This window comes from Polypterus senegalus, chromosome 2 (genome assembly GCF_016835505.1).
Source record: "Polypterus senegalus isolate Bchr_013 chromosome 2, ASM1683550v1, whole genome shotgun sequence".
NCBI classification, from domain to species: domain Eukaryota; kingdom Metazoa; phylum Chordata; class Cladistia; order Polypteriformes; family Polypteridae; genus Polypterus; species Polypterus senegalus.
In genome coordinates, this window is record NC_053155.1 from 237,979,635 (window position 1) to 237,996,031 (window position 16,397).

The 16,397-nt window shown below is 40.2% G+C and overlaps 1 long non-coding RNA gene across 1 annotated transcript; it reads right to left on the bottom strand.

Annotated features, from left to right (window-relative positions):
* Positions 1 to 1,055: 1,055 nt before the first annotated feature.
* LOC120523769 lies at positions 1,056 to 6,836 on the bottom strand. Its single transcript, XR_005632696.1, has 2 exons — positions 6,686 to 6,836; positions 1,056 to 1,547 (listed from the first exon to the last, which is right to left on the bottom strand). It is a non-coding gene; the product is annotated as an uncharacterized LOC120523769 (long non-coding RNA).
* Positions 6,837 to 16,397: the final 9,561 nt, after the last annotated feature.

Here is a 16,397-nt window from a genome sequence, read left to right on the forward strand (position 1 = left end):
AAAAGCACTATATAAATGTAATGAATTATTATTTTAATTATTATACAGACAACTGATACTACCTTGTGAGTCAGTGAAATATTCTGTATATTCTGTTATATCTTTAACAGTCAACATGGTGTTACACTGTTGTATTCACAGATCCCAACTATAAACGTTTCAATGGCTGTTTCAATGAAATTATTTCAATAGTAGGGTGATTTGTATAGAAGTACAGATTTAATTCCATCTGTGGTGTGCAGAGTAGCAGCTAATCAATTATCCTGTTCAACTATGCTTATTCATTGCCAATCATCTGCATTTGTAAAGTCGTCGTAGAATTGTGAGATTATAGATAACCATAATGCCCTTTCTCATGGAAATGTTTTGTAGTGAAGTCAATAAATGAGTGCTGTCACCTTCAGGGGTACTCTCCTCCTGGTTTCTCCTTTTGCTGCCACCCACGCTCTGACCACCTGACCCCAAGTACAACTGAGGTAAGGTCAAAAGAGCCTTTTAAGTCCATGAGTGGAACATCTTCGTGGGGAAGCTCAGCTACCACCCCCAGGATCAGGAAAGGGTTAAGAAACCCCTGGTGTCAATCTAACAGGGCCCCTAGTAGTCCCAAGGATTCCTGCCTACCACCTCCAGGGTCAGGAAAGGGTTAGGAAACCCCTGGTGTCACCATAAAAGCACCAATAGTGGTCCTAAGGATTCCTGCATTCCTGGACACCAACTGACCTTCATATACAACTGGAGACAATTTAATTGTACAACACAATACAGTGTGAAGAAAGTGAGGGGGTCTGAATACTTTCTGAATCCACTGTGCATTAGGTGACTGTAGAGTCACGTCAACTATGTACTGTATTAGAATCCACAAAGGTATTGAAAATGTTTTCAGTTTGTATTCCTCATATATCAGAAGGGCAAATGATTTTCTACTTGCACTTGCACTCATTGAATGTAAGTCATATTATGTAAAAGGTAATTAAAAAAGCAGCATTTATACTGTAAATATATATGGGGGAGCACTGACCCCATTGACCCATAATGATGCAAAGAAGGGAAAAAGGTGGAAAAAATAAATATATTTATTCACAATCAAAAGGAAAGGATGATCACAGGAAAAAAAACAAACTCTGTGATTCTCTGGGTTGTAATGAAATAACATTCACTACAACATTCGTCCCTGTATAATGTCCAAAAGACATGCAAAAAAAGCAAATCGTTGATCAATATTCTTTTTACAACAGTTGACAAATATGAATTACAAAGATGGAGTTTTTATACTGTAACAAAAAGACGGGCGGAAATGATGTGGCAGGAGATGATGTCATGACTGGCAGACGGATGTGACGTCATGAGAAGGAACCAGAAATGTAATGGTGCAACTGACGTCATCTTCTGGAGATTGAATGTGGTGTCATTGAGATGGAGCCAGAAGTGATGTCATTGAAATGGAGCAAGAAGTGACGTCATCAGAGGTAGCTGGACATGGAGTGATGTTTGGTGGCCATCTTGGAAACACGGAAGTATGGAAGGTACGTTATTTTTCTTCTTTTTGTCTGACGAAAAACAGAGAGAGATGTTACTACCACAAATCAACCCCTTGTCTTACGATATTTCACTCACCTCAGGGCTTGTTGACTGCCTCCTACGTGCATGTGTGTTACAGGGGATACCTTTACCTGTGTATTCAGAGAGATGGTCTGCCCACTTGACCACCAGTGCACCAAACAAGGTGCTTCCCTTCTCTCCTTTGGTTTCTTTTACTACCACCCACCCTCTTACTGCACAATCGGTGAGCTTTTAGAAAACGAATGGTTGTTTGAACCCACCTGGGTTGCTTCCTTGGGTCAGGAACACCCTCCTAATATCCTAGGCTCCTCCAGATGGTCCCAGCTGTCGCTCAGTGTAAATTCTGAATTTAATGGTTGTTCCCAGGTGTCCTGCTCACATAGTATTGACCAGGAGCTTTTAAGTTGCTCTGGAGACAGTGGCATGAGGGTAGTTGGACTGGGATGGTACAAACCAGACTGTATAATAGGCCTCCTAAGGACAGTTTAGGGGTTTCCCAGAAACCTCATGTGGAGCAGAAGGACAGTAGTTCACTTGCCCTTGATTTTTCAGGATGAATACAAACCATGAAAGTGGAAGCTCACAATCCTCCTGCCTTTTGGGGTTTTAAACAGGAGGTGTCAGAAAGGTTTTTAAAATATGGTTCTTCCTTTCTGTGTGAAGCACAATTCACAGACCATTGAAATGTTGGCTCGATAAGAGGAAACATAGGTTGGGTTTAGACTGTCATGAGACAGGTTAGTTTTACCCTACCGACGATGTGTCATCACTATGGCGATTCTGCTCAGTGCGAGAGGAACCACAAGTTTGAACATTGGATGTATTTCATATACAAAGCTACCATCTGTATCATTACGACTGAATAGCTCTAAGCCAGAATCTCTCCTAAATATGATGATGATACTCTAGTATGGCCGCTTCACTGGGTTGGACTTGCACGGAGAACCATTTGAAACAGACTGCTACTGCTTCATTTTCTGCACTCCACGTTTGTGGAGAACTGGGTGCTCATTCATACTGTATGTAGACAGTCTGAGGGCAGGTTTCCTTATTGACCCCTCTCTTATATTTGCGATCACTTCTACGGGTACTCTATAAATAAAAGTGTCATGCCTTCCCCTGGCAGTGCTGTTTTCTCCCTGGCATGACTACATATGCCACAAATGTCAGCTCATACTCCATTCTAGCACTTTACTGTGCCCTGCCTGTGTCTCGAGCCAAGCCTTCATAAACCATCAGAACATATAACATGGACAATAACCTGTGCAATATACATTACAGAGCAACAATACTAAAGGAATGAATGAAATGCACATCTTTTGGTGTCCCCTCTGCTGTTGCTGTTGGGGCTGGGAATGGAGTGCAGGCTCTTAAGTGAAAGTTGCAAGCTCAGTCATCAGAGATCATTGAACCAGGGAGTTCAAACCAGCCAGCAAATTCTTGAGTGATTCACAAGGATCTGAGAAACAATTATACATCAGTTCAAAGACAGCTGCCAAGGCGATGTGACTGATGACATCTCCAGAAGTATAGAGACGGAGTCAGGCAGACACGTGCTGCAGCTGGGTCGATTCATGTGGAAGAGCAATGCACATTTGAAGCCACTGCAGTATGACAAATCAACCTTCCTCCTAGGAAAGGAAGGTAGCACTGACGTCTCACAGAGTCGAGCCAAATTTATTCACACAGCTCTCCAGAATCCAAAGAAAACAGTTGATTTCAATGGCTCAAATGTGGCACATCTGTCTTTTAATGTTCACAAAAATTCCTTAGGTTACTCAACAGCTAGGGGCAGGCTAAACAAGGAAGCGTGGTCTGTAAAGGTTCAAAGTGCATGGAAGCCAACTTTGTGTTGGTGATCATAGACAGTGCAAATGAGAGTGCTCCTCATTGAAGCAAGACATAGAATAGAAAATAAAACAACAACACTGATGATGCTAGACATGAGAGATTGCCATCGTAACCGGGCACTGTCATTATTGCTTTATGAGTCTGTGTTTTACAACTTAATTGCATGTAAACAAATCAATTCCCACTTCTGTAATAGGAAGGTGGTATCTATAGTTTGTGTGAACAGAAGGAAGTGCATGGAAAAAATGAAAGACATGCCAACTCAAGTCTCATAAGTGTGCAAAACCACAAAAGTGTTTGGACCTCTGAAAGAATCATATCGATTCACCTGCTTGCGGACAATGACAAGAAGCATGTGAGGCTTGGACATATATTTGTTACTAATGACATAAAAAGGTTTGTAACCAGGTGAACTTTGAGTTTTAAAAGAAAAAAAAAGTCTGTGCTAAAATTACTGTCTATCTATCTATGATATTATGCCTTTTAAACTATCTGTCTATCACGGGGCATACGGCATACGGTTCCCCCAACCCCAACACAGACAGGCAGAGACAAAAGGCTTGCCAGACAAAACATGCCTTTCTGTTGCTCCCCACTACACAGCACAGTACAAAGCTCCAAATACACAAACAAGCACAGTCCTTCCTTCTTCCTCTCTCTTTCTCTCTGTCTCCACTCCTCCTCCCAACTCTGGCTCCTCGACTGGGGTGAGGTGACTGCTTTTATAGTCCACCCGGAAGTGTTCCAAGTGTTCCATGACCTTCTTCCAGCAGAACGTCTGGGTGTGGTGGAAGTGGTGCCACAAAGGGCTCAGCTGTACCTGCATCACCCCTTGGTGGCACCCACAGAACAGGCTGCTTCAAACTACAACTCCTGGCATGCCCTGTGGTGCTGTAGTAAACCAGGAGGGCTGCCCTCTAGTTTCTCGGGGAAGATATTGTCCCAAACATGCTGTCTCCCCAAGTCCTTCCACCCAGCTGGTATTTTGGCCAGGTAATGGCCTTGACCATCTATCTATCTATCTATCTATCTATCTATCTATCTATCTATCTATCTATCTATCTATCTATCTATCTATCTATCTATCTATCTATCTATCTATCTATCATATAGTGCCTTTTATTTTATCTATCTTCTGGATGTGCTTATTTCCAGCTGAGGTCATAGTTAGCCAAAGCCATGTCAGTAATTGCTTAAAGCATGTCAATTGACAATTAAGAAATAAATTAGAGACCAATTTTTCCATAGCTTTCCAATTAACTACAAAAACATAATAGAAGAGATCAAAGGCCCAATCCATTTTACAGCCTAGCCACCACAAGGCTAAAGTCAACAGCAGAACCATTCCCTTGGCAGCTGCTCCCCCTGTAATCAGGGTAATGATGTTCATTTTGGCCCATCTTTGTGTTTCTGTAATTTTCTACCAGACAGCTGCGTAAGCCTCGTACGTGCAAGCAGATGCATTATTATTATTCCGCATGGCAATAAGCTCCATTGCTTATGACCAAATGCTTGTTCTGTATGCGCATGCTTCATGAGAATTTCCGTTAGCATTGGATTTAAGCTTCAGAATGGGAGCAGCTACTCAAGGACAAAAATCCATAATTATTCACAAGTGATTATGGGGAGAATTGAGGAAAATCTTAACCTTTATTAAATTATCCAGTAATTTTATCCATTACTGAATCAATCATGGCTACTATATACAAATGTACAATACTGTATAATGAACCGCACCTTATCTATGGCTAAAATATATATAAAAATGTATCTGTTTACACGATCATCTTGGCTCAGTTAATTATTTATTAGTTTGCTTTACCTTTTTATTACTAATTTTTTGTTAATTATTTGATTGACATCTAAGTCTCCTCACAATGAATACATTATTAATTAAAGGCACAGTTCTAGATTTTATTCTGATCACATCAGTACATTCATCCATCCATTTTCCAACCCGCTATATCCTAACTATAGGGTCATGGGGGTCTACTGGAGCCAATCCTAGCCAACACAAGGCACAAGGCAGGAAACAAACCCTGGGCAGGGCGTCAGCCCACCGCAGATCACACCCACACACCAAGCACACACTAGGGACAATATAGACCCTTCCCTTATCGATCTAGAAAGCAGGTAAAGCGGATGATTTAAAATGCATTAATCATTTAGAGATAATGAGGTAACCAAATGACCATCAGCATGTTCAAACTGAGGACATCATCCCACATCCAGTTGTTGTCTCTGTGGAGTTTGTATTTTGTGTCATTGAGGATTTTCTCCCACATTCCAAAGACGTGTTGTTAAGTTAACTGGTGAATCACAGCTACCTTCATGAGAGTCCTGACATATGTATCAGTGGACTGATGATGGACTCCCCAGAATCCTAAATTGGATTAAGCAGGTGTAAGAATCTCTGCTTTCTCTTTGTTTTATTGATTAATACCTGACAAGCTCTCAAAAAAGAATCCTTTCTCACATTTAAGGGCTGACATGTTTAGGTTATTTTCATTTGTCAAGATTTTTTGTCAGCCAGAGGTTGTTGTTAACTGTAAAGCACACTTCATAATAAGCCTTAAATCAGTCAGAGGCAGAGATATGACTGCCAGCTGCCTCTTACTGTTCCCACTGAAATACAAAAAAGAGCAAAATGTTTACCAGAAGCACCTCGTCTGAGCGCAATTGATTGTTTGTATCTGCAAGTCTAAATGGGATCATGGCCCCCATAGCACGGCCTCATTTTACAAAATCACCAAAACTGCTTTCTACTTGAAAAACTGAATTACCATAAAAAATAAAGAGTTAACAGACTGGTATTCAAATATCAGATTGTCAGCTAGTATTCAAGCCGTTTCTGAAAGCTGTAAAACCCGAGTACACAGTTCTAGAAGCCAGGGGTGTTTTAACTGTGCCTTAATATCCGAGAATACATAAAGTAGCAATTTACTTTAATGTGTAGAAATATGATCTAGATAGCTTTTTCCAAGGTAAAATTTTTACCCGTGCAGTAACTGACACGAACACCTTATAGTTAAGTTTATTCTTTTGACTTAACATTGCTAAGTACCAATTACAGAAACTCTGACTTATTCATTATCAATCAGTAAATAAACAAACAGTACCTTTGTTTTTTACATGTGCAGTATGTGGAAACCAGGGACGCGTATAACCGCCCTAACCTGACACAGACAGGCAGAGACACACCCTTTGTTTTTTCCTCGTTCCCCAGAGCACAGCACAGTAAAGCACCTGGATATGCAAACACGGTCCTTCTTACCTTCCTTTTCTCATTCCTTCTGCCTTCACTCCTCGTCCAGCAAGCTTGGTCTTTCTTCCTCCCGACTAGCTTCCTGAGTAGTGGTGGTTGGCTCCTTTTATGGGGCACTTGGAAGTGCTCTAGGTGCTTGTCGACCTACTTCTGGCAGCACTTCAGGGTGTGGAAGAAATGCTGCAAACAAGGGCTTAGTACACGTCCAGGCACCCCCTGGAGGTGGCCACAGGCCTCAGCAGGGTTTAGCTTCCATATTGCAAACCTGTGGGCCCGCTGCAAGCCAGGGGGGCTGCCCTCTAGTGTTCTGGGGGGGATAATGTCCTGAACAAGTTCTCTTCCCCAATCCTTTCATTCTCGGGGCATTTCGGCCTGGTAAGGGCCACAGCCGTCTGCCACAAGTACTAGTGGTGTCTCTGCCTATAGGGCAAGTGGGCACTACCTCCTATTTTCACAGTTGTGAAAAAATAAACAATTAGCAAACTCGCCTCAAAATTTGTTAGTTGTCCTGTGTTATTACTTGTCATAATTACATTTCTACAATTTTCCATGACACTCAATGTACTATCTTGTCTAGAAAACTGAATTTCTTTGTGCCTGTCTGTGGGTTGCTTTGGCAGGCCCCTGCCGTGTTGCAGACATATCTTTGCTGAGGTGCACACATTTATAGCCTGAGCATTTCATTTTCATCTTGAAGACCAGAGCCCTTTAATGATGATTACAGTGACTTACTAATTGATTTCTTGTGGTGCAATTGAAATTGTATGTCATCTTACTGTTTTGAAATAGGCGTTATCATTAAAAGGGAAAGCCCAGTTATAGGGCGCACTCTGGACCCCCTGGAGGTCAATTAAAACTAAACAGAGTGCCATTATGAACAATGCTGCACATCCCCTCTCTGACACACCAACATTGAGGACTTTCAGACAACAAATTATTCAGTTTGCATTCAGGGCTCCTTTATACCAGCAGCAATACATCTGCATTGCCTCACTGTGAATGTGCTGCCCAGTCAGCCATTTTCTTCCATTTGATTTTTCTTGCTTTATAGTCATTCTGATATGTGTATATTTGTATTTATTTATTTACTTATCTACCTGTTTATGTAAAATTCCAAATTTCCCTCTGGGGACAAATTATCCATCCTTCTATACATCTATATATAATATATAATACTAGCATAATCAGGCCGGTTTTTAAATGATTTTTAAGCACAGGGAGAAAATTAACATTTGAAAAATCGGTAATGTAATAAATCAGCAAGAAAAGCAACATTGTAACAATGCACGTAACGAACCAACACACAATCGTCCGTGACTGAAAACTGGCGGATCACCATTGCGCCCTGCCTGCTCATGTGCCCACCTCTAACTCGGCACTTGAGTCGTTGTCGTCCTTGTACAGTCCACATGCACCTGTGACTCACATAGACTTTTCATTGCTCTGTGTGGTTTTGGTTGCTTTTTTATATATAATCCTCCAAGACACCTGACCACGGTAGTAGCGCAAATTGCTGTATGTAGCGTGTAAAACAGTTTGCTATGGTGCACGCGGACGTGCGTCGTAACCGAAAATTCGGTTTTTAAAGACTTCTTACTTCATTGTGTTTTAACCTCAGTTATAAAGGATTATTTTAAGGATCCCATGGGATACCCCTCGCAAACCGTTTTACACGCTGCATATGGCGATTCACCTCCACGAGAAACAAGCCTCTATGAACAGTCAACGTGGCTCAGAATTGCATGTGGCCTCTACAACAGACGAATATAAACGATGCCGTTTTTCTGTGTCGTCGCGTCTGAGTTGGTGGGCGTGGCTCTGCGAGTTGTCGTATCCAATGATATTGGAGTTGATGGGCATGGCTCCTTCCTGCATGCGCCATAGGTGTCTTACTTTTCGGCGGCTTAGTGAATCCACGCCCCTTCCGCCGTGCTTTCCATGAGTGTCTTGCCTTTCCATGGGTGTCTTGCCTTAGTGAATTATATATATAGATAATTTATCACCATGCCCTCAAAAATTTGAACTTTATAAATATCCATTTACATTTTTGCTTTCTGCATTGCCTATTTGATGTAGATACTGAGATATACAGTATCTTAATACTGTCCTTTGGTGGTTGTACAGTACTATATGACAATATGTTGATGGCCCTTCATTTTGTGTGACTTCTTTAATTCCATTATTCGGCTGGTATGTTATCATCTTTGGGGCCAAAAGCCCAATACATTGTGAAGCACAGTGTTTCTCCCTTGCATCTTAATATAACAGATCTTCCATGGCTCCACGGCTACAATTATCTTTTTTTCTGTTGTCTCCCCTTCCAGCACTTACATGCCACTTGCTCCATGTCTCACTGCTCTGTTCAGATCAAAAGTAACACCATCTGCACTCAGTGTCATGAGCGGAGCGTAATCCAAAAAATGATCCTTCCAGTGATTATCTACAGCCATGCACCATGGTCTGTAATTTCCACAGAGTAGGTGGGGCTCGTAGGTGTGGCTATTTAAGTGCTTGATTATCTCCCTCCCTCTCTCTCTCTCTCTCTCTCACACACACATGTGCACACACAAACTCTTCAGGATGACCCCGCCCCTTTTTATAGTCTCTCTCTTTCTCTCTCTGTCTCTCCCAGGTCTGCATAGCCCCACTACTATTTATCATACCAGAACATCCCTATACAGTACTATTGTTATTATCTGCAAAAGGAGGCACAGGCAAATCAAAGATTTTTTTTTTTAAAATGAACCAAGAGAAAGTCAGGCCTAGTCAGAAACAAAACTATGTCAGAACTAGAAGACATATAAACAAATACTAAACTACAGGAGAAAGGCATAGTCAGAATCAAAGTTAAGTTGAAACCAGACAACATATACCAAATGTTAAAACAGAATAATCTAAACAAACTCGTGGTCAAAAAGAAATCAAGAGAAAAACACTGCAGCATTCTAGTAATGTGCATGTCAAGGTGAATGGTGATTGTATGATAATGTGTGGAATGTAACTGTGCCCAGTAACAGTGATGAACCCATCTGACGCTGATTCCTTACTTGCACAAGATGTTGTCTGGATATGCTGTGGTTCACCTCAACCCTGAATTGGAATTAGAGGGTTCATAAAATGGAGAGCTGTACCTCTTGTGCACTCCTGAGGTAGAGAATACCCTTAACAAGTAACAAGACCTTTAGGGTTTAAACCACGTTTACCATGCTGTGTCTCAGCAAAAAGAAACCACGAGTTTTCTGATTGCGGTAACATTGCATTATCAGTATCCGATTGCCAAGCACTTCCTAACCAGTCATCTTTCTATTTATAGATAAATTAGTAGGTTCCAGAGAAGAAGGCAGAAATGCTGCCATTTGTTTTTTGAGATGCAAGGGGAAACATGTACAACTGTAAAGAGAAAATCCATCAATACATGAATGATCAGACTTGCTTAATCCAGGAGCCAAACCTTAGTGAAGATAATATTTTACTTTTTATTAAGACTTGTGTTAATTGTAATGAAAATACAAGATGTATGTGTTTTGAAACAAACTTTTCAGTTTCTTTTTCTCGGCTTCTGTTGCTTTTGTATTTTTTTCAATTACAGTATATGTAATTGGATTTTATCCTAAGTAGATTTTTAATTAAGACTTTTGGTTTATACATACTGTTTCAGACTAGCACATCCCCTTCTCACACTTTTCAACTTTGGCACCTTATAACTCACAAATACTAAATTTTGGATTTAAGTCTAATTACCTCTCTAGCTATCTCTCTATTATAAAAAAAATCTTTGGATGAGATGAGACTTTATTTCCTTAAGAAGTGATCTTTTGAAGAGAGACAGAGAAGAGAGACAGAGAGATCCTTTCACGTCCTGCGAGACGGTCAAGTCACGTCATACTTACAACCTTTCAAAGCAAGTCCCATGAGACGGTGACTTTTGCAAGTCACGCCCTACTTACAACCATTTTCAAACAAGACCATGGTCATCTAACCTCTCAGTTGTTGGAATGCTTTTGGCAGACACACTTCCAATGCTCTATTTGTGCCAAGAGATTTAACCACACCTGGTGCCTGAAAAAGACAAAGTAGAACGTCGTAAAGAATTCAAAAATGTTGGCGCGATTCACATGCAGAGCAGGTTAGAGATAATGGAAATAGGAAAATTCAAAAGTCTCAAAAAAAATGATAGTAAAGATCGCATTAGCGCAAACAAATGGAAAATATTACTTGGTGAAATAACGGAACAGTGAAAAGAGATGAAATAGTGTTTGGGGATGTCTGAGGGAGAAGAGAGACAAGGCAATGAGACAAAAGGACAGCTGCTGTACAGGCTTTAAAACGTTCAAAGCACTGCACGAGATGCAGATCACATGGCATGGCAGCATGTGGCAAGCCAGCAGCTGATCGAGAAAAGAGGAGGTTAAAAAAAAAACTGTATTTGTTTCCCATTGTATCACCGTTTAAGAGGGGTTTCGGAAGAGTGACTGCGTCTCCTTTTGTTCAGCCCCCCTCTTCACAACGGCATGGGAGGTATGGTGAGCGAAGCGAGCTGGGGGCGAAGCCCCTAGTCTATTATATAATAAAACACTAAGGTCTGTGCATCCAATCAATCAGAGTAATCTAATTAATCAGTTTAGCTTTGGTGATACAAAGAAAGAGGAAGTGCAATTGCGAAATGAATGAAGAGGAGTTAAGGCTCATGCTAAGGTAGTTGCCTTTAAATACAGAAATTATAAATCTGAACAGAAAAGTACCTCGAATCTGAGAAGTAGGCTTTACAGGAACACGCTCAAGAGACGGACCACCAGTGAAGAGAGGTTCATACACAGGTAGGGCAAGAGATAGCAAATATTTTTAAATGATTTTTTATTTATTTTTATAATTCACTAAATCTTTATTTTTAACATATTCTACCATGACAAAACTTCTTTATGCAGCATATAATACTTTACATAGGAGAATATCCATTTAACTTAAGGAGCTAACTGTAACTTTGTTAATCATGAATTTGTAATTAAGAAATGGTGCATTCGTGTGGAAGTCATCTAATGGGACTTCAATGAGTTGAAATGTGAGCCATATACTGTATGTCTGCGAAAGCTGTTCATCCTCAAGCTGAAGGTAAATCCCATTAGCACAAAAGCTATCTGTGACAGCTCTGTCAATGTAAGAAACTGTTGAACAAGAGAGCCCTAGAGGTACGTAAAATACAATTAAACTGCAAGGTCTGCAGGCCATTTCACATCCAGCTGTTCAGCATATCCAGCCTTTTCAAACCCACCCCTGTTTTTGCAGAACTGGCAAGATGAGAGATGCATCTAAATGTGTATGGGCAGTCTACCACAAGTCCCCCACACACAATCACACAATTTTCAGTTGTCTGTGTGGATTTAAGAGGAAAACCAAAGTGCCTGGAGGAAAATCCACAGCAAACTCCCAACATTAAAACTCCAGACATGCCACAACCATATGAGGGTTTCGCTTTTGTCAGGACACTGCACTACTGTGTCACCCTTTCTATTTAAATGTTTCTATTTAAATGTGGATGAGTAAAGCCCTGGATGTACTGTGACTAGTTTACCTGCAAATTTCTCATTGTTTTATAAATGAGACTATTAGTATAAAGCATGATGGACACTAAATAAATGGTATAGGCTGCCATTTTGCAATGTCCTGTTTAATGAACATCATAATCTGTGCGTCACGCTCAGCTTTCACTAAAATGCAGGAGGTATTGCCTTTACTTGTGTCTTTTACCAAAAGACTGTTATACCTTTACCAACTCTCCACATACACAACATCTTAAGCCATGCCATATTGGATGACTACTATACAGGTGCTGGTCATAAAATTAGAATATCATGACAAAGTTGATTTATTTCAGTAATTCCATTCAAAAAGTGAAACTTGTATATTAGATTCATTCATTACACACAGACTGATGTATTTCAAATGTTTATTTCTTTTAATTTTGATGATTATAACTGACAACTAATGAAAGTCCCAAATTCAGTATCTCGGAAAATTAGAATATCAATTAAGACCAATGCAAAAGATGGATTTTTAGAAATGTTGGCCAACTGAAAGGTATGAACATGAAAAGTATGAGCATGTACAGCACTCAATATTTAGTTGGGGCTCCTTTGGCCTGGATTACTGCAGCAATGCGGCGTGGCATGGAGTCGATCAGTCTGTGGCACTGCTCAGGTGTTATGAGAGCCCATGTTGCTCTGATAGTGGCCTTCAGCTCTTCTGAATTGTTGGGTCTGGCGTATTGCATCTTCCTCTTCACAATACCCCATAGATTTTCTATGGGGTTAAGGTCAGGCGAGTTTGCTGGCCAATCAAGAACAGGGATACCATGGTCCTTAAACCAGGTACTGGTAGCTTTGGCACTGTGTGCAGGTGCCAGGTCCTGTTGGAAAATGAAATCTGCATCTCCATAAAGTTTGTCAGCAGCAGGAAGCATGAAGTGCTCTAAAACTTCCTGGTAGACAGTTGTGTTGACCTTGGACCTCAGAAAACACAATGGACCAACACCAGCAGATGACATGGCACCCCAAACCATCACTGACTGTGGAAACTTTACACTGGACCTCAAGCAACGTGGATTCTGTGCCTCTCCTCTCTTCCTCCAGACTCTGGGACCTTGATTTCCAAAGGAAATGCAAAATTTACTTTCATCAGAGAACATAACTTTGGACCACTCAGCAGCAGTCCAGTCCTTTTTGTTTTTAGCCCAGGCAAGACACTTCTGACGCTGTCTCTTGTTCAAGAGTGGCTTGACACAAGGAATGCGACAGCTGAAACCCATGTCTTGCATACGTCTGTGCGTGGTGGTTCTTGAAGCACTGACTCCAGCTGCAGTCCACTCTTTGTGAATCTCCCCCACAGTTTTGAATGGGTTTTGTTTCACAATCCTCTCCAGGGTGCGGTTATCCCTATTGCTTGTACACTTTTTTCTACCACATCTTGTCCTTCCTTCGCCTCTCTATTAATGTGCTTGGACACAGAGCTCTGTGAACAGCCAGCCTCTTTAGCAATGACCTTTTGTGTCTTGCCCTCCTTGTGCAAGGTGTCAATGGTCGTCTTTTGGACAACTGTCAAGTCAGCAGTCTTCCCCATGATTGTGTAGCCTACAGAACTAGACTGAGAGACCATTTAAAGGCTTTTGCAGGTGTTTTGAGTTAATTAGCTGATTAGAGTGTGGCACCAGGTGTCTTCAATATTGAACCTTTTCACAATATTCTAATTTTCTGAGATACTGAATTTGGGACTTTCATTAGTTGTCAGTTATAATCATCAAAATTAAAAGAAATAAACATTTGAAATACATCAGTCTGTGTGTAATGAATGAATCTAATATACAAGTTTCACTTTTTAAATGGAATTACTGAAATAAATCAACTTTGTCATGATATTCTAATTTTATGACCAGTATATTATTTTATCAGATGAGTAGAGTATTTTTACTTAAGTAGATTGCTAAACTTATCTGCTATATACTGTACAATGTTCTGTCAATGAGTACTTAACTTAAGTGGCCTAACATTTGGAAAAACATACATTTTTAAATTTTATTCTCCTCATAAAATATTCCCCCTTATAGTGCCTGCTTATATTTTAATTGTATCTTAGCTTACTTGAATGACCTTTGCTAGTATCAATGGCAGGTTTATCTAAATAAGACCTGTGAAAAGTATATGTGAAAGTATAGCTGGTGGTAACTTCTATTATAAAATAAGATTTTAGGAACTGTTTTGGAAGGCAATAATTAAGCTAATATAGATGTTAGAAAATATTTCTTCAGACGGAGCCTGTAGATACAGTATAGACTACATAACTTACTTACCACTACATTATTTATTTAAGAATTTCAGACCTGTATTTTTCTATTACCATTGCCTAGAGCATATCTTGAGATCAAAGCTTGTGTATGTACAAAAAGAGGCTGGAAATGTGCATACACAACTTCCCATGCAAACGTCGGGGAGGAAATGTGCGTATATTTATTTCAACACTGACCCATGCATGTGCAATATTTCTGAGAAAATGGGAAATGACGACACATTTGATTAAGCAGGGAAATGCAGCCAAACCAGCTAAATGATGACCCGTACACATAATGTCGCCACATCGTTATTAGAATGTGGCTAACATGTTACACCTCAAAAACAATGAATATGATCCACAGATGGTATTTTAGTTCCTTTTAAAAAAGGGCTGATGCTATTTATTTGCACTAAAGAAATTTTTCAGTTATTCGTCAGTTTATTTTAGCTACTTGTTGTCAGATCTCCGTAAAATGGCTGAAAGATCAGGAATCTCTCAGCCAAGCTTCACTCCTTCGTGCCTGCTGTGCTGGAAGCCATTACCTGACTGATGAGGTGCTACATTTTCAGTTTTTGTATGGTGTGGTGCATGTACATAAAACATAACATTTTCTGCCAACATAAAAAGACAATTTGCAGCAGTGTGTGGTTCCTCTAACGTAACTGGAACACTATACTGCACTCATATTGCAATAAGCCCTTAATTATTAACTATGAGAATTTACAGTCCATTAACGCACAAGTCATCCAAAATGAGACTGAGAATGTATTTCACTGCCCTGGACCAACCTGTGATTCATTTATTTTGAGGCAAAGTATCATTGATGGACGTGATGGTGTTGTACGTGGCGATGCCCTATCGGTAACATAACTGACGGAACCCTTAGTGTTTCATATGATATGTACTAGATAGATAGATAGATAGATAGATTTGTCTAAATTTTACAGAAACTAAAAAAAAAGAGAATAAAATCACCAATTCTTCCAAACATACAGATACTATTCATTGTAACAGCAATTACGTTATTACATGTGTAAGATGATAACACCACTACAGCACCTTATGCTTTTCCTGGTTCCTCAAAACGCAGAGGAGAGACACAATAATGTCACACATGATCTTGCCCTCTCAATTGTGGAGTGCAGCCTGATACTCTTAAATGCAGGTAGCAGGGTCTCAGTGCATCAGTAGTGAGGTTGCTCTGCCAGCCAGTTAAGTTCTGCAGCCGCATGATTGCATATGTATGAGGTAGATTAGCATGCTCCATATATGGATAATTTAAGGGAGGCATTCAAGGCGTGTTCACTTATGCATATTTACAAGGTTATTGTGAATTAGAAACAGTAAATTGCATGGAAATGAGCAAATGCCAAGTTTTATAAATCTGATTCTTTTTTTTGCCATACACATTGTCCTGTTTTTTTTGGAATGCACATTTATTCATGCTCGAATCAATGTAAGTTTTATCAATGAGGCCCCCAGCTTTGGTGAGATGTCTATCCATTACATTGCACATAGACTGATGCCTGGCTAGTGTATAATCATAACTTCCCTAACAAGGCCATTTTTGGGATGTCTGAGTAAACTGCATTATCTAGGCAATCCACATGGAAATGGCGAGAATGTGCCAATTCCTGAAAAACAAAGACTATACTGGCAATCCATCCCTGGTCCATGGTGTTGCGAGGCAGAAGCACTAATCATGCAACCTAATATGACATCAATACCTTTAGAACCTTCAAATGGTAACTTTAAATTCAGAACTCAGGTCAGTGGTAACTAGAAAGCACATTGGGTCTGAATAGCTTCTTTTCATTGTTACTCTTTTGATTCCTCAAATATTTTTCCAGCTCAGTGTTTTTTTTTTGTCTTATGACCACCTAGTTAGTTTCCTTGTGCA